General features: G+C 41.8%; 1 protein-coding gene across 1 annotated transcript in view; it reads left to right on the top strand.

Annotated features, from left to right (window-relative positions):
- RNF152 (ring finger protein 152) overlaps positions 1 to 24883 on the top strand; it is a 154103-nt gene that overhangs the window by 12406 nt on the left and 116814 nt on the right. The window contains exons 2-5 of the transcript XR_012121258.1: positions 8347 to 8396; positions 10436 to 10693; positions 16115 to 16235; positions 21400 to 21476. The gene's annotated coding sequence lies outside the window, so the exon portion shown is untranslated. The remainder of the gene's footprint in view (positions 1 to 8346; positions 8397 to 10435; positions 10694 to 16114; positions 16236 to 21399; positions 21477 to 24883) is intronic.

Below are 24883 nucleotides of genomic sequence, written 5' to 3'. Positions count from 1 at the left end.
CGGATTTGCTTAGAAATCCAAATGACAAGAAACTTTAGGGTGACTTGAAACAATAAACTCGGTCTTCTCTCTTCTCGCTGTCTCTTATGTTGCCAAACTGGCTGGTTATCAAGACCCTAAGGAGTAAACATATGCTCCAGACACCACCTTGCTCTTGGCAATGGTCTGCATTTGATTTGACGGTAAATAGGAGGTGACAGCTGAATCTGGTGTGGAGATTCCAGGGGGTGGTTTTCCTGGAGAACTTTATCTGGAAGCTCACCTATTGTAAGTAATTATTCTTGTTGTAAATGCGTCAGAGCAGGAGAGAGAGAAGGAAGCCATCTTGCAGAAGAAAGTCCTGGAATTCCTAGGCAGGGCTGAAAGTGGGCAGTCAGAAGTACTGAAGGCCAACGTCCTGTTGATGAGCTCATGGCTGCCTTCACGACCACTGTTCCACAAGGTTCTTTAGCAATTCTTTTCAATCAGCCAGATCTGAAATCATTACTGCAGAAAATATTTTTCCCCTGAACATGCTTAAATATATGCTGAATAATAATAATTAAACCTATTTTGTCATGTAATTTCAGAGTGTTCAAAGTGTTTTCACATTTATAATTTCATGTTTTTTTACAATACCTTTCTGTGCAAAGTTACTTTGCAAATCTTTTCCAAATGAGGAATATGAAATGCCAAATGACACAAAATCACCTAATGCTCATGGCTAGTAAGCGGAAAGGACCCCTATCTCTGACTTCAATTCAAGACTAATAGACCCTTGTCTCTATATGAAGATTTGTATTTATTTTCCCAGTAGACTAATATAGTCACAATCCATCCCCTTTTTGAAAATTTCAGCCTGCTCCATGTTATATTTCCATACTCAACAGTTTTATATTAGGCCTTGCTGCTTCTGGGTCACAAGAGACTAACATCTGCCATTTCTCATCCCCATAGTTTTTGGAGTTTGTTAGGGAAAATTGGTAGCATATAGCTTTTTTCACCTGGTTTTATCCAGTGAAGACTTGAACTTCTCATTTTGTCTGAGCAAGATGAGGGCTGAATTATTGAATACCTGGTGAGAGTCAGATCTCATTTTCCTTCACACCTTAAAGTCTCCTCACCTTCTAATCTTTACAGACCAGGACATCAGCTACAATCGATTCCCTTCCTTTTTCTTTCTGGAGCTATCAGATATAATAAAGTCCACCGTCCTTCACAAAACACAAATCAGTCTACTTTGGTTCAGAGAATTTCACATTCCTTGCATATTACTAAGAATTTTATAGTCATTTTGAGGCACAGAACATTTCCTGCCCTTTTTGTCCTACTCATTTTAAACAGGAAATCACCTCTCAGAAACCCTCTGGTGAAGAAAAGCAATTGAATGAAATATCTAGGACATCTCACAAGTTATAACAGCTTTATGCAAAAACCTCAGTGTTCTCATCTTTTTACTGGTAATTTTATTTATATATTAACAGCATTTTATTAGTAATTCATGTCAGTGGTTAGTCAGATCACCTCTCCAAGAATTCAAAAGGACTGTTTTGGTTATCTCTGTGGGGTAACAAACCATCCCAAAATTTAATGGCCTAAAACAACAATCGTTCATTTCTTTGTGATTTTGCGATTTGGGCAGGCACAAGAAAACGTATATATTTCTCCCAGAGTCCCTCATGCAGTTGCAGTGGTCTGGAGGGAGCCCTAATCCAGTATAACTAATGTCCTTATAAGGTAAGAGGACACGAAGATATAAGGTAAGAGGACACGAAGACATAAACAGGAAGAACACCAGGTGGCCTCAGAGACAGACTGGAGTCAGGTAGCTGTAAGCCAAGGAACACCGAGGACTGCCAGCAGCCGTCAGAAGCTGGGGGAGACCGGGGACAGAGTCTCTCAGGACCACAGAAGGAACCAATGCTGTTGACACACCTTGATTTGGGGCTTGCAGCTGCCAGAACTGTGAGAGAATAAAATTTCCAATAAATTTTCACAAGCCACCCAGTCTGTGGTGCTTTGTGATAGCAGCCCTACAGAACTAAGACAGGTTCACTCACCTACGTGTCCACCTCTCCAGCTGGGAACGCCTGGAACAGCTGCAGCCTGACCAGGCCCCACTGTTTCTCTCTGTCTCTGTGTCTCTCCTTCCATGTGGTCTTTCCACCAGAGTAGCTGAGCCTCTTTATGTGGAGGGTCACCATCCCAAGAGAGAGAAAGTGGAGGCTGCCATACATCATCTGCCGGAGGTCCAGAGCTCGCACCAGTTAGCTTCTGCCGTATTCTGTCAGTGAAGGCAGTTGGGGGCCAACTCAGATTCAGGAAAAGGAAATCAACTCTATCTGTTGATGGAGGAGCAACAGGCACACACAGGGTTGGGAGGAATTGTTGGTGTCTATCTTTGGAGTCTGTCTACAGTAAGCACTGTGGCCTCCGGAGTTTGAATGAATGTTTTGTGGCATTACAGACTTCTTAGTGCAAGTCATTGTATAGGCTTCACAGGACTTCCTTCACTGAGGAGCTTCTGAACTTTCAAGTCATGTCTTTAACTGTCAGTCAGCCTAAACCTCCATGCTGGCCTCTCCCAGTTGGGTGAGCAGAGGTCCAGGGGGCAGCCCATGCTGAGGTTCTAGGATCTGGATTCAGCCTGGGAGGAGGTCCAGCTTCCCCTGGGGAAGATACCATGGCATTGCTTGTGGCAGAAATGATTGTTGCTGTGCGGCCAGTTCCAACCACACCACATACCACTGCCAACTAGAGCTTGTAGGATGATGGCGCCTCTCTGAAAGATCGTCACTGCTGGCCATCAAGGCAGCGCATACGCGTAAGGATAATGAGGGAAGAAGTAGCCGTAATCATCAACAGCTGGAACTTGATTTGCCCATTTCAGAGGCCGCAGGTATTGACCTTGAGTTGATTTGATTCTAAATCCCTGTTATTCCACCATAACATAGACAGTGTTGTTTTGAAGTTCTGAAATGTTTGTGGAAGAACTTAAAAAAGATAGATAAAAGAGGAAGATATAACTTCATGTTATTAAGAAATGGAATGATGTTATAGAGTAATACAATTGACATCTCTCACAATTTTACTTTTCCCTTAAAAATGTATTATCAATGTCTGACACATACAAAAAATATATATTCTATATGCAAATAATGAAGCATAATGATATAAATTCCTGTTGAACCCACAACCTAACTTAAAAACTGGCACATTGACAAAATCATTGCATCAATGATTCTTTTCCCTTTTCTATCTAGAAGATCTCTATCTGATCTTTTTCAGCCACAATTCTGAATTTTGTATTTATCATTGCCTTGCTTATTGGCAACTAGATCTTCCGATACGAATTAAAGGGGGAAATCTAGTTTGGCTCCTAGTTAACTCGAAACAGGTTTCTGGTTGTTAGCATATTAACTTGCCTGCTTTTTGCATGTTTGATAAAAGTGTGACGAGCAGCCTCTGGAAACAACAGCGACTTCATGAGTGCTGCTGTGTTGGTGGTGATGCTTCATGGAGGTGTAGTAATCTGGTCCTTCTGATCTTACATAGGCATTGTGAACCAAGGGGATCGTTAAAGACCTTCTTTCTCATTCTTCTGCAGTTAAGTTGCACCTCAATCCTCTTCTTGGCTGTCTTGGCCAATTGGGCTTATACTTGAATCTGTGGCATCTGGAAGACTGGAGAGTCTAAGTGTTTCAGGCCAGAAAATGTGGCAATTATGGAGCTGTACCAGCAGAAGCATGTAAAGTAATTTGCATGATCTCTTCCCCAAGAAAATACAGAAGCATGAAAAGGCTTTTTCAGGGATATGCAAAATATCAAAGGTAAAATGTCATCTGGGACATATTTGCTGTGTAATTATTCAGGGGCATGTAAATCATGCAGATTCTGTTATGATCACTTTCATTGCAGACAAATAACATTTTTTTCCACTTGGGGAGTTTTTAATTTCGTTTGCCTTTTGTCAAAGTAAAATAATAGGCACATGAGTTTTTTTGTTGTGCAGAAGATTTAATACTAAAGTGCACCCCTCCTCTCCTCTCCCCAGTACAATTTCCTGGTGTCAGCTACTTTTCACTGTTCTTGAAGTGGTTAATTGAACATCTTTAAATAATCTGCTACTTCTTGACTCATCGAAAACATAGTTTATTCATTCATCCTTATTGAATTTTGATATTTTATATTTTCTGATGGCTGCAGTTGTGCTCTCTGACCTCATATCTTCTTGCCGCCCCTCACCCCTGTCCCGGTGCGTGTCTAGTGGTGGTCCCTCTCCCACTCCCTTTGCTGTTATGGATTTATTCCTTTACTACTATTTTGTTGGGGTCTCAAGTGGGAGGCATGGCAGAAGGGGCAGATGAGGGAGGAGGGAGAGCCATGCCAGTGCTCAGTGTCCCATCTTGAACCAGCAATCCCCATCAATATAATTTTTGAAATTTTGTTTTAAAATGAAACTCTGGAATCCTAAGAAACGGGAAAGGAAAAGAACTAGCTTTTATTGAGAAGCTTACCATGTGTCAGGCGCTGTAAGTACTTCTCACACATCAGCTAATTGAATATTCTCTTCTCCCATCGTAGGTGGACACACTGATTTCTGTTTTACAGATGAGGAAACTGCAGCTTACTTATAAGGTTAAGAAATTTACCCACAATGATAGTTTGAAAGGCTTAACATCTAAGGACGGAACGAGAGGGGGATTTTAGGTGCTTGAAACTTTTTCGTCACACCACCCATGGGACCTTTCACTTCTCTGTCACTAGGGTGATTCAGGACAGAAGACCTAGGGTAAATATCATCTGGGGACCTTTAAGCATATGAGCTCCTTGAGGAGAGGTCTTGCCTTTCCTTGGAACCCCTGGATTATCTTCGGCTGGAGGGCAAGCAGCCACTTTGCTCTTCTCAGAGTTGCGCCCTGGACAGAAGCTATATGCCCTTGTGTGAACTATCTTGAGAGGATATTTAGCTTCTGTTTTTGAGGGGCAGAAAAAATAAATTATGGTAGAGTATATTATAAAAGTGATGAAATTTGGTAGGATATACCCATGTACTTCCAGACCCAACATTTTCTGAAATAATTGTATAAAATGATTAACTGAGAGGACTCTGAAAGAAGCCTGAAGGTGACTACTGATACATTAGATTACACTGTTGTTCAAATTCACATAAAATAAAGTAAAAAGACTTGGGAATCTCTGAAAATAAGGCCAAGCTCTATCATTCCTAATGAAATCCTGAAGTTTTGTCATTTCTAATGATATTCTGGAAGTTCCTAAATGTACCTTTGTTGAAGTTTGGGAGCATGGAGAAATATTTCCCAAACTGTCTGCGTACAGTTTCTTTCTGTCAGGACCGTTAGACGAAAGTCCTTGCCTAAGACAAGGCTAGAACTGTAAGAACAAAAACTGGTAAATTCAGAAAACACTGGACAACTGCCAAATTTTATTTTGTTGCAGACACATTAAAGTAACTTCCCATCCAACTGTTAGGAGGAAAATGAATTGCTTCTGTGCTGTCTTGAAAAAATTTAAATTAACTCCTTTTTCAAAGGGAAAAGAAGTTAAATAAATGCTAAGGTTGACCACTTCCTGATAAGCTCCATTCCCAAGCAGACGAGTGTATTGGAATTACTTTAGAAGGTTCTCTGATTTTCCTTGTTTTGGTCTAAATGAACTCCTAATATAAAAATGTTCCTGATTTAGACCTTGGCAGTCCCCAGTTTACAAATGGATTGAGTTTCCCAAATTGGATTCTAATCCAGTTGTTAGGAAATAAGAATGCATTTTTGCAGTGAAACAATGTTATGAATGATGGTTGGAGTCCCAGACCAACATACAAAGCTCTATTGACTCCCAGTGTTCTAAAAAGAACGTTAGACACCTGTGTTTTTCACATTGAAAGCCACACCAATTAGTGGGTAATAAAAGTGACTTAGTGAGTAGTGACAGCCTTTTAAAAATAATGTAGTAGAATAGAATGGGGGGAAAAAAATATCAGAGTACATGTCACGAGGTAAGTAAGGGTAGTTACTGTTTCAAGGGGCGTCTGTGTCGGATATGCATGTAGTGTGCATGTGTGTACTGGGGTCCTTGGCAGCAATGCCAGTGTCGTTCTTACAGTGGGTGTGAGTCAGGAAAAGACTGAGAAACCTTGCAGTAGGCCAAGACTGCTACCACCAAGCAAAATGTCTGCCTGCAGGACACGTTCAGACTCATGTGTCAAGATTACATATCTGCAGATACCTTGGGTTTCAAGTGAATTAAATTGACTCCTGTTAAGCAGGGCATTGCTTGTAGCAGATGCACGCCACGCACTGTGCGGCGGAGCAGGGAGTGGCAGCTCTTGAGGGAGACGCTGGGGTGGCTGGAGGGAGGAGCAGTGTGTGCCGGTAGAGGCAGAAGGTACAACTGGGATTCGCGGGGCGAGGCGGCAAACTTTTTTTGCAACCTGTAACCCGAAAGTGGTTTTTACAATTTTAAGAAGTTATTAAAGCAAAAGAAGAAGAAAACACTGCAGAAACCATATGTGACCTGCAAAGCCTAAAATATTAACTGTCTAGCCCTTTGCAGAAAAACTTTGCAGAACCTTTTATCATAGGGGAACAAAGAGCAAGTAAGGATTCCAAATGAAAATAAAGGTAACTCAAAGTGCATTCTGAGGTGCAAGCCAGAAGGAGGATGATAAATCTTCACCTACTGACACTACAAAGGATTGAGAATAGAGGTAAATCTGTAAGGTTCTCAGTAAGAAAAGATAGAGTGCCTAAGAGAAAATGAGCTGTTAGATTAACAGCTGACTTCTCATTAGTGAAGAGAGACTCCAGAAGGTAAGAGGAAAAACACTTCGATCTGGAATTTTATGCCAGCTAAATTATCTTGCAAGATTAAGGGTCAAATAAAGACATTTTCTAAACTAAACATAACTAAAAAGTTTATATTTTCCCTTCTCAAATTCCTCAATAAGGTAATTATTACATATTCAGCAAGAAGAAAAGAGAAACCCCAGGGAGAGTAGTGGATCAAAGAAATAATGGAGAGAAATTACTACAAATGTATCAGAAAATTTAACCATTCCTTAAAAAGTAACTTAAAAACTTACTAAATAATTAAGTCATAGAGATGAAAAGTATAGCATAGGGAATATAGTCAATAATATTGTAATAACTTTGTATGGCAACAAATATATGGCTACACTAACCACGGTGGGCATTTCCTGATGTATATAGTTGTTGAATCACTATGTTGTACATCTGAAACTATTACAGTACTGTATGTCAACTATACTTCAAAAAAATTAAAAACAGATAAAAAAACTAAGACTAGAAAGCAATTACATGATGGAAGAGAGTGTTCAAAGTACTTAAAGTATATTAAGGTTCTTGTGGTTCTTGGGAGGATGATGAAAATATTGAGTAACTTTTAGTCATATTAGAAAATTGTATAGTCAAATATGTATGTTTTCAAAAATTAAGAAGTTGAAACACAGTCTTTGATTTCCATGTTACTAGAGGTAAAGAAAGAAGTAAAGATGCCATAATCCCAGGCCCAAGAACAATGGGCTGGGTACAGAGATGAGATTCAAAAACACTGATATGTTCTACATAACAGTTGTATTAGATGTGAATGCCAGGTTATGTAAATATTTTTATATATAAATAAATAAATAAATTTTATTTTATATATACTTTATATATAAATATATGGTATTTTTTTTCTTCTGCAGGTAGGTCCAGATTGACATAATGCTGCTATTCAACAAGCATTTAACTCAGGCATGATGTAAAGATTCTGAGGATTGAAATGCTTGCTGAGTTGTACTTATGCAATCTGTCCCTGTCTCTCTTTTCTGAGCCTCTGAACCTATGCTGCAGATTTTTCAATCTACTGAATCAGCTGTGAGGCAGGATATAGATCATTTTATGCATGTCACTTTAGGGGCTTTCCAGGGGCAGACCTGCTCATGGCCTTCAATGAGAGAACACAGAATCAAACAAAAGATGGGAAGGAACTAAAAAAGAAGTAAAGAAAAATATTGGTAAGCAGACTACCCAGAGAAACCAAGGACAGCAGGGGGGGGGTCTATGAAGCAGCTGAAAGTGGCAGGGTAAAAGAAAGTACAACTGAGTTTCAAAGATGCGAAATAAAACAGGAGACTGCTCAACAGAAATAACCAAAGCCAGGAGATTGTGGGACATCCTCCATGTGCTGCAAGAAAATGTCTCCAATCTAGTATTCTAGACCCAGTGAAATTATCCTTTAAAAATGAAGGAGAAAAAGACATTTTCAGGCAAACAAAAGCTGAGTGAGTTTGTTATCAGTAGACCCAGACTGAAGGAAATACTAAAAAGTATTTTTCAAATACAGGAGAAAGACCCCAGATCACAGCTCACAAGATGGAATAAAGAAAAGTAAAAGTAAGTGAGTATTGACTGTATCAAAAAAATTATGCCATTTGAGGTGCTTAAAGTATATAGAATTAAAATGCACAATAATAGATGAAGCAAAAGTGGTCAAGTGTAGTCCAACTGTTCTAAGATCTTGGCATTGTATTCAGGGACAGGATACAAGTACCAATTAATATTAGATTTTGATAGAGTATATTCTGTAATCTCTAAGGTAATTTCAACAGAATAGTAAGAGAGTGTATAGCTTCCAAACTACAGATAAAAAGGGAATCAAAAAATATCCAACTGGCAGAGAGTTTCTATTTGGGATGATGAGAATATTCTGGAAATGAAGAGTGTTGATGTTTGTACAACATTGTGCATGTACTTGATGCCACCAAATTATACTTTAAAAATGGTTACAATGGTAAATTTTCTGTATACTTTGTCACAATAAAAATATCACCAAAAAACTCAACTGAAAGTAAGAAACAACAAAAAAGAAATGTAGGAGATAAATAGTTATACTTCATGATGGTAAATATTTAATTCTTAAATAAAATCTATATAAAATAAAATTTGGAAATACTAAAATATAACAGATCCATAATTATAGGAGTTTCTTTCAATTTACCCTTTTTAGTAACAGAACAGACAAAAACACCCCATCAATAACTATAAAGCATATTTGAAACACATTAAGAAATTTAATATGATGAATATATATATATATAGTAAAATACACCCAAGAACTATAGAATGCACATTCTTTTCAAGTGCATGAGCATTTGTAAAAAGTAGTGTGTATTTGACCAAAATGAAAAACTCAAGAAATGTCAGAGGATTAAATCATATAGAGGATGTTTTCTAACCATGGTGGAATTAAGCTACAAATCAAGATTACTAGTAAATCCTCATGTGTTTAGAAATTAAGCAATATATTTCGAAATAACCCATAGGACAAAGAAGAAGTATTTTGATCAGAATGATAATGAAAATATGATACACCAAAACTTGTAGGATACAGCTAAAGATCTAACTATTTAGAGAGAAATTCTTAACAGTAAAAGCATGCGTGAGAAAAAAAGGCTGAAATAGAAGAGTTAATCATCCATCTCAAGAAGTTACAAAAAGAATGACTAATTAAACCCAAAGAAAGTATAGAGAATAATAAAAATAAAAGCAATAAAAAAAGAAATCAATGAAATAGAAAACCAAATATATAATAAAGGAGATCAATAAAGACAAGAGTTGACTCTCTGAGAATACTCATAAAATTGAAATCTCCTGGTGCTTGTAAATCTATTAAAAAAAGAGATGGCACATATAACCAATTTTAGGAATGAAAAAAAGGTCCATAATTATAGATCTAATAGGTAAAAGATAAATATCTAAATGGTAAGAGAATATTGTGAACAACTTTCTATATAAAATAAACTTGAAAATTTAGATGAAGTCGACAGATTCCTAGAAACAAACAACTTAGCCAAAACTGGCAACATGAGACAGGAAACCTGAATATTTCTGAATAGTAAGGAATAATCAGTAATTTAAAATCTCATCACAAAGAAAACACCAGGCTCACTTGGGTTTATTTCTGAGTCCTACCAAAGATTAAGGAAGAAAAAATGACAGTCTTCTAGAAAATAGGAAAGTGGGAAAAATTCCAAGGTCTCTTATTGGGTAAATGTAACCTTGATCTCAAAATTTTAAAAAGACTCAATGTGGAAAAAATTTACAGAACAATGTCACTCATGGACATAAATACAAACATAAATAAAAATGTTAGCAAGCCAAATTATCAACATGTAAAAGACATATAAGATGCACAGGTGCACTTCACTTTTCTATAAGAGCTGATTTTTTGGTTTGGCTTAAAGTAATTTTCCCCCTTTTTTAAAAAAGAAGAATCAGAGCCATCCTCTTGGTGGCAGAAACAGCGGGTCATTAGTCTAACACTAACTGAATAGTTCCTTTAGGGGGAAACCTCAAAGAAAATAGATACCAGTATTTTCTTCAGTTAGTTATCATTGAAATCCTTTTCTGATGTTCAGTTCTTTTTCCAAAAGCCTGTCTTAGGATTCAAATGGATTTAAACTGATAGTCTTTTAAGAAACTATCCAGACTAATAATACTTAGAGAAACCTGGGGCAAGGAGACAGGCGGAAGACCTCCTGATTGCTGCTTTAAACACCAGATTTTTGGATAATGTTCTCCTGATGGCAGCAAAAGAAAAAGCAGGAGGGAGCTTTCAACCAGCCTCCTACATCTCTTTGAAGAAACTTCTGCTGAGCCCTGTAGACAGAGACGGACCACTTACCAAAAAGGTACCTCCTCTCAGCCTGTTTCCTGTGCTTCCTGCTCCATCTGTGTGTGTTTGCTAATTGTTCTTCTTTCCATCTCTTCTTGTCTTTGTCCTTCTTTCCCAAACTCTTCTTCCTTCTTCTCTGATCCACAACATTTTCTTCTGTTCTTAGTCCTCCAGAAAGCCCCTGGACATAAGCTAAACAATCATGTGTGTCTTCCAAAGGGAAGGATCTATAATTAAAAAAAGAAAGGAGAAAGTATGGAGTTGTGGGAAGTAAGAGATAGAACTTAAAAGGAGGAGGAGCACAATAGCCCCGGGTGGAAACAGCCAAATTTCCCCCAGCAGATGAACGGATAACCAATTACAGTGTAAACAGACAATGGAATATTGCTCAGCCAGAAAAAGGAATGGAGTGCTGATGCATGCTACAACATGGACGAGCCTCATAAACCTCATGCCAAGTGAAAGAGGCCAGGCACAAAAGGTCACATATTTTATAATGCCATTTACAGGAAATAACCAGAACAGATAACACCACAGGAACAGAACAAAGTGTGGTGGTTACCAGTGGCTAGAGGGAGAGAGGACAGCTTTCTGGGTATAGGATTTGACTTTGGAGTGTTGGGAATGTCTGGGGACTAGATAGAGGTGGTGGTTGCATAGCACTGTGAAGTACTAAATGTCACTGAATTGCTCACTTTAAAACGGCTACCTTTACGTTAAATGAATTTCCCCCTCAATAAATAAGATAATATGTTTTAAGAGGGGAATTCAGCAAAATTTCCAACTGCACTTCTCTTAGATGTTAGAACCTTCATGCCTGTCTTTCTCTTTGTGTCTGAAAGAAAGTTTTACATCTAATTTAGATACTAAGCAAGGAGAGGGCCTGAGTTGACCTCCAAATCTTAAGTATTGTATCAATCTTCAATAAAATAGCCCTAATAACAATGGGAATAAAAAAATCACCCTATGAGTCACTGAGAGAACTGGGAATGGGTCCCAAGAGCATGACCTTTTAGTCTCTTCTAAATTCTATTGATATCTCTCCACGTCCCTGAAACTCCTGACATAATTGAAGATGACTTGTCAATGATGTCATCCACCCAACCAGGAGTAAGAACACAGAGGAGCCTTGAACACAGGTTACAGCCATGTCCTCTGGAGGCTGATGCATTCAGATTCAATTTTTCCCTTGGATGATCGTGAAGCAACAGAAAATTTGTCTGGGCTGCCTTTACCTCACTCTTCTCTATATCCTGTGACCCTCCCTGGGGTTTCCCTTTCACCTTTTAGGCATCTAGAGAAAGTTTCTCCTTCATTGTCCCTTTTCTTATTCTTCCATCTACACCAGTGTTTGGAAAAGGGGTTGACAGCATTTCTTTCCTGGGAGTAATTTTCCAATGATATTGCTTCAGGTATCTCTACTTTGATACCAGGCATTTTTGTGGATTTCCTGGGTGTTCTCAGATCCACAGGCCATCTGCATAACATACTTCAGGAGGAGGCACACGGGGTAATCCACTATGGCATATCACTGTCAAGTTTGTTGGAAGTCTAGGTACCACAGAGGAGAAGTGATGAAACAGTCAGGGCAGCCTAACAAGTAAACCAACTTTCAACAGATTGAATTGTAGAAAATTATAAGTATATGAAAGTGATTAAGATTCTAGCTTTAGCTTTGCCCAGAGGCAAATTGCTGGGTTTCTACACCTAAAAAGATCAAAGAGAACCATTGATCAATCGTTCCAGTTTGGACTAGTTCTATTTTAACTCAAAAATAGCTTACCCCAAGGGAGTTTATAAGTCATTTCTATACTATCCTCCCCAGACGATGTGGGATTCACCTATACTAACATGCACCCACATTATCCTTGCTTATCCAGGTCACAAATATGGAGCGCCAGATGATCAGCAGCTACACAATCATCAGAAAAATAATACATCTGTTCTTGCAAATAATCCAGTGTTGGCCCCTCACTTTATTAGCACAAACTCTTTTTGCAACTTCAAAAGCATTATTATCTAGTTTCAAGAAAGCATACCCATTTTGATTATTATTACCTTGTATCTACTACTTTCTGGGAACAAAAGGTGCTAATCAGTATGAGATGATCCAGTTAGCAAGTGTTATGAACTGCTGGTCAACGAAGATATCCCTGGAGCTTTGTCTGCTGTTGGGTGCCTCTCAGGGAATTTAGCTTGCTTTGCATGCTGCCCATTCCTATCTGTCAGGTCACAACCATTCATCAAAGAACCAGAAGCTTGAGCAAAAATATTTAAGCCTACGTCTCTCTTGTAACATGTGCTTTAGTGCAGACTGATATAATCTACCAGAAATACTGGCAAAGTCATTGGGCAATGAGGCGTTTTCAGGATGCTTGTTATTTCAGAGAGACTTAGCACGCTCTTCTATCTTTCCCTAATGTTTTGGTTTGCTGGGTTTTTATTGAAATTTGGCACTGATTTTTATAAGTCCTCTTTGGGAGTGAGGACTACATTATTTTCCCCGTCTTATTTTCAATATTTGTTTTTCCATTTGGAGTTTAGTCTTTCAGGTGAAGTTCGTTGATCTGCCTTTGGGAAAATTACTTTTGGGGCTGATGCCAAAACTGGGTGACTCTTAAGTCCAGACAACACCCAATTAAACACAGTCATAGTTCTTTTTCTGCTATTTGTGCAAGTGTCAGTTACATTCAGTGCCTCTGGGCAGGCTCGGGGAACCTCTGGAGATTAGATTGATCCCAATGCCTAAATTATCTCAACACTGCACAGATGAAATCAACATGCTTTTGATTGCATTGGGATGAACATTTGTAAGTACTCTTTTAAATTTTCGAAATAGCATGGGATAAAGAGGTGAAGTCATTATTTTAAAATCTTTTATCAACCATTTCAGGAGACTTTAGGGATCAAACTGGGGGATAACAGATGGATAACCTTGGTAGTATTTTTGTGCATCTAATGACCTGATACAGCCAAGAGATGTGGTGAAGATGGTGCTCAAGAATGATTTAGTTTGGGGAAGTTCAGCTCTTTTTCCAGTTCCAAAGACATTATTAGAGAATTGGTTGAAAATTTACTCATGACATTGATAATAGAAAAAAGATTAAATGCAGCTGCTTCGCCAGACTTTCTATTTACCTGATATTTGTTTCTACTCACCTGCACCCTGTAGATTGGCCCTGTTACTCTCAGCTCACTTCCTAAATCTTCAGCACAGTTGAATCCTGAAGTTTAAATGACCCCCAGACTAAGTGAAAGGCAACCATAGAATTAGTATGGTTCCAAGTTGCCGAAGCCACTGTTTGTAAAGATTTCGCCATGTTTTTGACCTGTGGTCAGCAGTGATTCAGTATTTAATAATGTAACTGGTGTATTAGTGATCTATTGCTGCATACTAAACTGTATCCGACTTAGCAGCTGAAAACAGTAGCAAACATTTATTATCTTACACCGCTTTTGTGGATCAGGAGCGGCTTGCCTGGGTGCTTCTGGCTCATGGTCTCTCGTGAGGTTGCAGTCAGCGTGTCAGGTAGGGCTGAGCTTATCTGCAGGCTTGACTGGGCCAGAAGGATCCACTTCCAAGGAAGGTCACTCACAGTCGGCAAACTGACGCTGATCCTTGGCGTCAGGCCTCAGTTCCCCAGTATGTGCCTGCCCCGCACAGGTGCTTGAGTGTCTGTGTGGCGTGGCACCTGGGTTCTCCCAGAGCAAGTGACTCAGCAGAGAGACAGAAGATGCCATGTCTTTTGTGACCTAGCATGGAAGGCACAGATCCTCAATCCTGTAACACCCTCTTGGTTACCCAGGCCATCCCTAGTCAATGTGGGAAGGGGGGTGGGGTACACAAGAATGCCAGGAGACGGGGGTCACTGGAGCTGTTTGGAGGCCAGCCACCACACCTAGATACCCCTGATCACATTGTCTTGGCAGAACTGAGAAGAACTGAGAACTATAGACTTGCCTGCCTCCTAGGGCTTCTCTCTAGTGATATCTTCCAGGTTGTCTGTTCACTGGTTCTAAGCCTTTGAAAAGTTCTCTTACGGCTTAAATTCCTTAAACAATTTTAAGACTCCTGGAAATCAAAGCATAGAGAGCTATGCTGCCCAATTCCCTCCTTTCATAATAAGGGATTATTGTTATTCACAAGACCAATTAAGATAGTCCATAGGCAACTTACCTATGGTAACCCATACCTATAGATCATTGTGAGGGGCTCCGGAAGTTTCTTTCAGTGACTTGGGTTATTAAAATCCAGAAGGTCTAAAGTTTTAACAGTTCCATTTACTCTGCTTCTCTCCTTATTTTAAGGCTTTGCTTTCTGCAATGTTGCCCATCTCCCTGTATGCCTAGGCTCTTGTGGTTGTATAAGTGAGTGAACAGAGAAATCAGTTTTGAATAAAGAGGTGGGAGAATTGCTTATGGCCTGTGATGTCAGGATTGTAGAATGGTGAGGGACAGCGAGAGGTTGGAGATCCCTTACTTCTCAGGTCAGCCCACTACCTGCTCCTGCTCCACTCGGGGGAGGTCTAGGCAAGCCTAATCTCGAAGACCAGAGGAGCTGTGGGACCAAAGACAGGGGCCCACAAGTCCCGCGGAGTTCAGCAGTAGTTCACTGAGGGCGTCTTACCGACAGAAGCTTGCCCTGGGGGGCCGCAGGATGCATAGATCTCCCTGCCGCTTGGCCTTTAAGGAGACTTGCAGAGACAAGAAGAAAGGGTCTACGTGCGGGATGACCAGCTGTGTACACAATGCAGCCGGGGGCTGACGTCTGAGTATTATCTCTGGAATTTGAGCAAGGAGCCCTGCTCTGGGGAACAATGTTAATTGTTCTAAGCTGGATATTATCTAAAGCACACTTGGTGTTGAAGGAAAGGGGGTATAAAGGTGACCCATCCGTCAGCATGGCAGATTTGACGAGGCGGTGCTACTGTTGGACACAGACAGCTCCCTCCTCTGATTTGGAAGGATGTGGGTTGTGCCGGGCATTGGAGGGAAAAATGCTCAAATCCACCCTTCCTCAGGCTCTCGCTGTCAAATTTCCAAACCTTCTTCTCTGGAAACAGGACAGAGGCCCTGTTCCTTAGTCCTCTGGCTGCCCCTGTATGCCTGATTTCCAGCAAGGTCAACCACTTGGAAACAGAAGTCATTTCATTAGGCTTGAGCCAATTGTGAGTGGAAAACCAGAAGGTAAAGCAATTATATTTCTTGAACGGGGTAGGAGGAGAGCAAAGACTCCTCAGAACTAAGAAGGCCTCTGAGGCTTCCTTTTTTAGGATGATGTTTATTTGGGGCTGGCCCTTTCCCCTCAGGCTGCATTTTATAATTACTCATATTAACACTGCACCAAATGCCAAAACCACCTCAGCTCTAGAAAAACTGCAGTTATTCATTGTAGCTCTGATCTACCGACTAATGATGCTCTGTTTGTTCCATTTAGGCCCATCCTGGAGAAGCTGAGGCAGTGTTGTTCAGGCGAAGAGCAATAAAACTGCTGGAGCAGATGACTTATGCCTGGAACTCACAAACCTGGTCTCCCCTTCAATATCTCAGCTCGGCAGGTAGTTTTCACCATGTTTTCCTGGCATTTCCCCATCCATTTGGACATGGGCCAGATGTAACCCCTCTCAGGAAAAAACTTTGAAAACCCAGCTTGAGGTAATGCAGACTTGTGTCCTTTTTAGCTGTTTGGCAAAGGGGCTTGAAAAATGTGAGCCCCTGAGAATTTCAAACTGTTGGCAACAATAGGCTCTTCAGTTGTCAGGAACACTATCAGATTTTAGGTTTTGTTGTTCAGCTGAAATCATAGCAGAGACTGATAGGTTTCTGAGTGTTTTTCCTAAGTGGGGTGGGAAACCTGGTCACAGGTGTATGCGTATGTGTTTGTGTGTGTGTGTGTGTGTGTGAGAGAGAGAGAGAGACAGAGAGACAGAGACAGAGACAGAGACAGAGACAGAGAGACAGGGTGGGGCTTGACTGCAGCCCCTGAGGGAAATCTTAGGGGAGTTGGCACCACTGTCACAGTAGCTGAGACTGAAGTGAAGAAGTGGCAGGAGAGGGGAAGCTGGTCGAAAAATCAGAAAAGCTTGTAGGAGCAATAAGCAGCTGTGGACGGTGAGAGGTTAACGAATAGTGTCCCACAATAAAGGGAAGGAAACATTCCTACTAAAACCAGTAGGGCTCTCAGGCAGTAGGCTTGGTCGTCAAGAGCTCCTGACAGAAAGGAATTGGAGAATGTCATTTTCTGTAAGGGAGGCTGTTGGCTTGCTGTGGACGGTGGCCCTGAAGGTGCTTCTGACAGCTGCGGCCCTGGGCCGTGACCCCGTCTCACCCCAACCCCCAACCCCGGCCAATTTCAAGAGAATGCCCAAGGAGTCCTTTGTAGTAAAGGGTGCCATGTGCCCTCAGCAAGCACTCTCAGGGCTTTTTGCTAACCCGGCTGGACCAAAGGAAGCCCCGAGAAAGCTGGATAAGCTGATTAAGCTGGGAAGCATTCATGACAGGCTTGAGGAATGAATAAAAACAAAAGCTAAACAAAGAGAAAAGCCCCAGGGATGTGTTATGGAACCAAGAGAGGAACGGGGGTCAAAGTACAGGGTGCACACCGCCAAAATACTAGAAAGAGGTGAAGATGACAGAGTTGCCTGATTCTAGAGAAAATGACTCTGGGCAAGGTGATATTACCTTTTGCATTATTAGGTAACTATTTCATGTATAGCATTTTTTTCTTTTTTATAGGGTTTTAAAGACTTCTTAGACACAGACATGGCACAAAAAGACATGTTCAGAAGTGCCTGATTCATAGGCAGTGTTACCCCACAGACCCTGCTGCCTGTGGCCTTCCTCACCAGGGACATGAGACCTGAAGGATATGAATAGTTATCTCTGTGCTGCTCACACAGATTGGCATTGCTGGTGTAGTGAGGGACTAAATAATGGGAAAACTTGGACATTTGATAGATCCTACAAGTTCAAGGGTAGATGAAGTCAAGATTTTTGGAGAAGAGAAGTCATGTAGAGAAGATTAAGTACTAGGGCTGGTCGGCTTCATACGGTGGCTCCTTTGCCCTGAAATCTCTTCCCTTGATGTGCCCTAAATGTTGTTTTACTAAAGATTACATCGATGAGGGATTGTTTGGGAGACGTGTCTTCTGGGGAAAGGATGTTGCAAACTATTGGTCGTTCATATGTTAGTGTGGATTAGTTTATGCAGATGGCTTTCCTTCTAGGATAGCTGGTTTCGGTTGTACCAACGCAGTGAACTTACGATTTCTAAGCAACTGAAGGGCAATTGGGTGACTGTGGAGTGTGGAGGCTTTTCATTTCAGGGGATGAGACAGCCCTGGGTAGGATGCTGAGGCAGGAGACGTAGAGCAGCTGGAGAACCCTGCAGACAAAGAACCAAGGGAGAAGGCCAAAAGGGAGGACAGATCCGAAAAAGTCCTTTAGGCCGTCGTGCAGTTGGAGTATAGAAATAATAGCATAGGTCTGAGGATGGGTTTCCTAAGATGTGTGTTATAATAAGAAGGTTCATTTCAGGTAAAGTAGATAAAGATTCTTTGTTGCAGGACTTCTCTGAGTCTTTACTCTGCTAATGAGCATTATAAATACCCAAAGGGAGACTATACTCTGCAGTGTTTAACAAGTTCATTCTATCAAACATTTGAAGACAGTCTGGTGGGACTAGTTCAACTGGACACTTTTTTGGGGAATAAGTCTATTGTTTATTCAAAACAACAACATCAAAAATCTTGCGCGGCATTTTCACCTCTGAACCTCAGCTGAAAATAAAGGTGTTAGGCTGGACCAACTGTTTCTAATTCTAGAATCTAAAGCCTATAAGAAATGAGAGCAGGCTTCAGCTGAATGCAGAGCAACCGGGCAATGCAAGGATGCAGAACAGCAGCCAAGGCAAAATCCAGTCATTATGAAATCCTTTCAAAGCCAATCTTACTCTAAAAACAGGAGAGGAATTCATTACTTCCCCTATTCTTCTCGTTTTACTCTGGCCCCTCTCCTGGGACCCAGAGCTCAGAGTGTTCCAAGCCCCAGTTGCTAATTTTCCCTCTCCACCCAAATGTTCAGATCTGCCCATCATGTCTCTGTTAAGTCCTGACAGTTTTATCTCCTTAATAGCTCTCAAATCTATTCCTTCCCTGCAACTCCGCATTTCCCTAACTCTGTACCTGTCTCCTGTCACAGTCCTCTGATTGGTCTTCCCATGTCTACCCAGCCTCATTCTAGTCCATTCTCCATACTGCAAACTTTGAAACAAATCTAATCATGTCACCACCACCCAGCACCCCCACTTCACTGCCCCCAATATGTTTTCTCCTTTTCTTATGGCATGGTCAAAACTTTTTAATGAAGGTTGGAAGGCTCTATGGAGTCGGTCCCTCACCCACCTCTCCTGCCTCGTCTCATCCATGCTGTCCTTACTCACTGCACTCCAGCCACGCTGGCTGTCTTCAGTTCCTCAGACTCCCTGCTTGTCACTTGCCACAGGACCTTGGCACATGCCGCCCTCTGATTTCACCATCCTTCAGCCCTCACTCAAGTCTCATTTCTCAGGGAATGCTTCTCTGATCTCCCTGGCTGGATCAAATCCTCCTATAGCAAGTCCTTCTGGCACCACATACCTCTTCTTTTTACTCACTGCAGTTGCATTTTATATTTATGTCTGGTACTGTGTGATAATCTTCCACATTAGACTGACTAGCCCATGAAGGCATACAGTTTTTGCCTATCGTTGCACCCTAAGTACTTAGCATTTTGCTTGCATATAGAGGATCCTTAAGAAATATGAGGAAACCAGTCTGAGACTATTGTTTCATTCCATGGCATGACTGATTGATAGGACCTTAATCCCCTTAGAACAATGGTTTTGCCTCTTAATCTTTCTGCCCTATAATGGTACTCATGACAGCAGCAGAGGGCCAGAGCTGTCTAGTTGTAAGAATAACAAGTTTTTAGTTCCAAGATTGTATTATTTTGGAAGGGAACAGTGGGGATGCATTCTGCATGTCTAACAATGGCTTTAAAGTGAACTTTTCAAAAGCACAGAATTGTTCATATTTAGGAGAGGTCCATGCAGAATATCCACCTCCAGAGAATGTGCACAAATGTTTGTGCAGGTGTACTTTTCTGAGGCCAAGTGTACATGTCTTTTAACATATTCTCAGAGGGGTCTGGAAACTACTACCCTTTCCTCCCCAAAGTGAATAACAGTGGGCTGGGGTTTATTTGGATTTTCAAAGGCATTCCCTCTTACCCAAATGAATTTTAAAGAGCTAATGCATGACAAGCACTTGCAAGACAAGGCAGGTCAAAGGCCAAGCCTGTTTGATCGGCCTGGTAAGGATACAGCGAGACACAGCTGGATGTGGACCATTCATTAGTTGCACAGAGAGTGAAAGGGAGGTCCACTAAAGTGCTGTTCCCCAGGGACCTCACCCCACGCATGGGTAATTACATGGGGGAGCAGCGCATATCTGGACTGGAGAGGTTGGGTGGGGTCCATTTTTGCAGATGGGTGGCAAGAGACAGGGGTGAGTGGAAGTGGACAACTGTTTGTAAGCAATAAACGGGTTTCTCCCACTTTATTTCTCCCTTTGACTGATTCACTTTCACAGGTATTTTGCCCAAGGCTGGGTCTCCCGCCCAAGTTACACGGCCTCAGGATGGCCTCCCAGTGGAGGTGAGCGGGGTGAGGAGAGGAGCAGGCCTGGAAGCAGCTCTCCGGGGCCTCCTAGGGGGACCACAAGGCCTTAGGCCCAGACTCGTGAGCTGTGTGTGAAATCTCACCTTTGTGCCCCCTGTGAACTTGTGCGCACCATTTCCTTACAATATATCAACAAAAGCCTGAATATTTCTAGGCGTGTGAGTGACAGTAATATTGGTCAGTCAACCCACAGAATGTTTGGGCAGGTTGTTTCTAAACAATACCTCTGTCCTTGATATCAGCTGCCCAAACTTTACCTGCTTTTCATCCTCCTAAATGCTTTGCGTCTCTAAAAGCTCAAATATTCATCTATCTTTCTGCCCCGTAATGGTTCTCATGACAGCAGCAGTGGGCCCAAGCTGTCCAGTTGTGAGAATAAGAAGTTTTTGGATCCCAGGTTAATACTGTTTTGGAAGGGAACACTGGGAATGCATTCTGCATTTCTAACAATTGCTTTAAAGTGAACTCTGCAAAAGTGGAGACTTGTTCACCTTTAAAAGACAGCCCCTGGGCGGTAGACAGAGCTCTGGTTTTATTGAGGCTGGGGAGAGTGTGCAGTGGATTGATCACAGGTCCAGGCATGAAAGTCCTGCCCTGCCTCCTGTCTCTGGCAAGCTTGCGGTAAGGAAGCCTCAAGCTAAGGAGTGGAGACGTCCTCATGCTCCTTGAAGAGGTGAGGGAAAACCCCGAAGGCTGCAAGAAGATGCAAATTGAGTTCTCTTACAATAACCTGACTTAGCCCTAGGTTATAAGCAGCCAACATCTGATTTTAAGAAGCTTGAGGGTTGGTACTTCTTAGTAATGAGCAGACTTCAAAGGAAATGAAACCAACTCATGAGTTTTAGTTCATTTGTTGTACAGAAGAAAGCACCTGGTTAGTGATCAGAATGGCTGTAGGTAATGTCTTGGAACCAACTGACAAGATAAAAAAAAAAGGATTTGGGAATCAGACTAGTTCACCAGCCCCTTTTTAACTGAGAGAATTTCCATCTTTCTCTTGGCAGAACAGTGTGTGGGCCCTTCTCTGATCAAGAAAGCTAGTGACTGGCTGCTCAAAGCAATGATCTCCAAGCAGTATTGGGTAAGTTCCTCCTTTATCAGAGGAGGTGTTTCATATTTAAAGCCATTGAGAATATTATCATTAACCCACCTGGAAGCATTTTTGAGGAACTTCACCATGAGAGACCATTTTGCAGGAACTCAGCAGGCATCCTCCATCTAGTTGAAATAAATATTCATGTGTATCCAAGCAAATGCCCATGTCTATCATATTTAACCATATACAGCAGAGACCGTAAATATCATGAGTCCTTACATTTTCTTGGGTAATGCAAAGAAGTATTGACTTGTGATGCTGAAAGAGAACCTGCAGTGCAGAACTACTGAGGGCTTTGCTAAATGCGGTGTGACCAGTGTCTGCAGAATGCTGGTGACAGGGCCCGTGACCGTAAACCAAGGCAAGACGAGCCATTCCAGGGTGTTTATCATCAGGAAACTGCAGGCCTACCCTGAGGAGCCCTGGGCTCCCAGTAAGACCACCACTGCTCCCAACATCCGTGGAGTCATGATGTGTGATGTTCCCAGCAATGCTCCCAGGTGGCTGATGGGGAATTAATGGACATGACAGCACTTGGTAAAACTTAGGAAATGATGACATGAATTGGAAATTCAAGCCCTGGATGCTAAAATGCTTTCTCAGACATGAATTTGCTAAACAACCTTCACTCTTTTTCACCTGTGAAACAGGACTTTAATTCTCTGACTTTCAAAGATGCCGTAAGGCTGATGAATTAAAATAATGTAAATGGTGTTTGCATATGTAAAGCTCTGATAAAAATAAAGAACAATATGCATGACCCTTCGCAGCTTGTGAGCAAAGTTAATATGGATGCAGAAAGCTAGTATAATTAAGTGGTTAAAAATGAGTAGCATTTCTTTTATGTTTGGATTTTTTACTTAAACCTGGGGCTTTATAAGAGAAAACCCTTGACTGAGCATACACAAGGACAATTATTTGGAGAGAAAAATGTGATTGGAAACTCATACCATGTCCATACATCCGGGGCATGGATATTGTGATTAACGAAGGAAAATGAAAAACAGGACAGCAAAGTGGGCAGGGCCACTCCCGGGAGCCACAGAGTCAGAAGCTGAGTGGTCCGCTGATCCCAGACTGGAGCGTTTGTTTCCACACGGGAATAGGGAAAGGACAGAGGTTGCAGGAGAGGTCAGACCATGTCTGTCATCTTGACGCCAGCCACAATGCAGTGTTTTGGTCACAAGGAGGAAAAACTACTGTGCAGCTGGGTGACACAGAAGCGTGCATCCCAGCTGTGTGCCCTCCTTTCTCTATAGGGGGAATATGGGCCCAATGACAGGACCACCACTCTACTGTGAAGGGCAACAAGTGGCTTTGGGCCACACTGGACCTATTTGGTGATTGCGGTGGACAGGGAATGGGGTCCAACACTTGTCCTTATCTGCAGAGAGTGGTCTTCTTAGCCTTGGCTTCAAAGCTCACATGTGTAGGTAGCAGGTTTTTAAAATCTTCAACTAATCAGGTTTTAAAAACTTCAACATACAGTGTCTTTGTCCATTCAAGCTGCTATAACAGAACACCACAGACTGGGTGGCTTATAAGCAACAGAAATGTATGACTCCGAGTTCTGGGGGCTGGGAATCCAAGGTCAAGGCACCAGCGTGGTTGGGTTCTGGTGAAGGCCCTCTTCTGGGTTCATAGCTGCTGTCTTCTCACTGTATCCCTTGTGGTAGAAGGGGCAGGACATCCCTGGGTTCTCCTACAAGGGCACAAATCCCCCTCATGAGAGCTCCACCCTAAGGACCTGATCACCTTGCAGATGCGCCACCTGCTAATATCATCATCTTCGGGGATTCGGATTTCAACGTAAGAATTGGTTTGGGGGCAGGTGGGGACACAAACATTCAGACGATCACATACAGTCAAACTGCGCATGGTAAAACTTGGTGAATTTTGCATACGTATATACCCATGTAAACAAGCACCATTTCTGTTACCAAGGGACTCCTGGTCAAAAATGCCACTCAGAGGCAACCGCTCCTGATTTCTGTCATCATAGATTAATTTTGCCTATTCTCGAGTTTCATAAGAATGGTATCTTAACAGTACATACTCAGTGCGTCTGCCTTTACCCTACATTATTTATTTGAAATTCATCCTTGCTGGAGGCACCAGTAGGTGGTAATGTGAAGGACATGCTTTTCCATTCTTTTGATGCTGATTTTACTGTTACCAAGGTTGCTGTTAAATTTTAAGAAGACAGATGTCATAATATGTAATTTTTTAAACTGAAAAAGAAGAGGTTCTATAGAAAAACATCTGACAGTGTGGTACAAGGGACACAACAATCCAGTGCCATGGCGCAGCCACCAAGCCAACACTCTTTGCGTCGCCTAGTTTTTTCTGTGTGAGCCTCTCTGCTTCCTACTGCAGTATAAGCATTTCTTCCAGCCTTGTGAAGGTGGCCTTTTGTTCCCAAAGAGTCACAGAACTGCTATTGGCTAAATCACAGGGCAGTTAAGGCTGTTATTGAAATTTAGGAGACAGCGTTCAATGTCACCTTTGATGATCTAAAATTGCACGCAGGTGGAGGGGAGCCCCGTAATGGGCAGCAGGCAGAGGCTTGTTTTTGGATTGAGTGCTCACAGGGTCTTCTGCAGTTGACTGATGTTATTAAACTTTAAGGACTCCTCTGAGAAGGATGTTTTACTCTGAAAAGCAGTGTTCTTGGGGGAGACTGTGACCTGGTGACCTCACACAATTGAATCTCTTTCATTTTATAGAAAATCTGAAGCTCCTCGCCATTAAGCTGACCAAGAATAGCAGTGGGTTTTTTTTTCCTTTTCTGCTTTAGCACATTCCAGGGGACCAGGGTCTGTGCTTCCTGAACATAACTGGGACAGAGCTTATGGAAATGTAATGAGATGAAAGATGCCCAGAACAAAGTTCACAGATGCTGCGCAACGAGAAATGCTGCATCCCTGAGCCAGTTGCACAAAGGGTCCCCTTACATTTGGCGACTATAAAACACACACACACCTTCTGCAGTGTTCTTCCCTTCAGACCAGCAGCCCCAGATGGCTAAGTAGCCCTCAGCTGAGGTGGCCTCTTTGCTCCCCTATAGTGACCTTCCAAGCCTGTGGCTTAGGTGCCTCTGGGCAGGGAGAAGGAGGCAGGGGGCAGGCAGTCCCTCCTCCTGCTGCCCACTGCCTACCACAGGGCCCCATGAAACCATGCCCTAAGAGAGGGGCCCTATCAATGGAGCACCTGGTTATTAAAATGGGAGGAAAAAAACTGAGAAAAAGTTAACTTGCAACGAAGTGAAGGAATCAGGCTTGCAAAGGACTCACTCTCCAGGTGCAAGACCAAATAAAAGGAAGAAAACCACAGGATTACAACTTGGTCAAATTTATATTCTTTTGTTCGTGGTGGGAAACAATAACTTTTTC

The sequence above is a fragment of the Manis javanica genome, chromosome 9 (assembly GCF_040802235.1).
Source record: "Manis javanica isolate MJ-LG chromosome 9, MJ_LKY, whole genome shotgun sequence".
Classification (NCBI taxonomy): domain Eukaryota; kingdom Metazoa; phylum Chordata; class Mammalia; order Pholidota; family Manidae; genus Manis; species Manis javanica.
The sequence above is the reverse complement of the archived record's forward strand: the minus strand, read 5'-3'. Positions and strand labels throughout refer to the sequence as shown.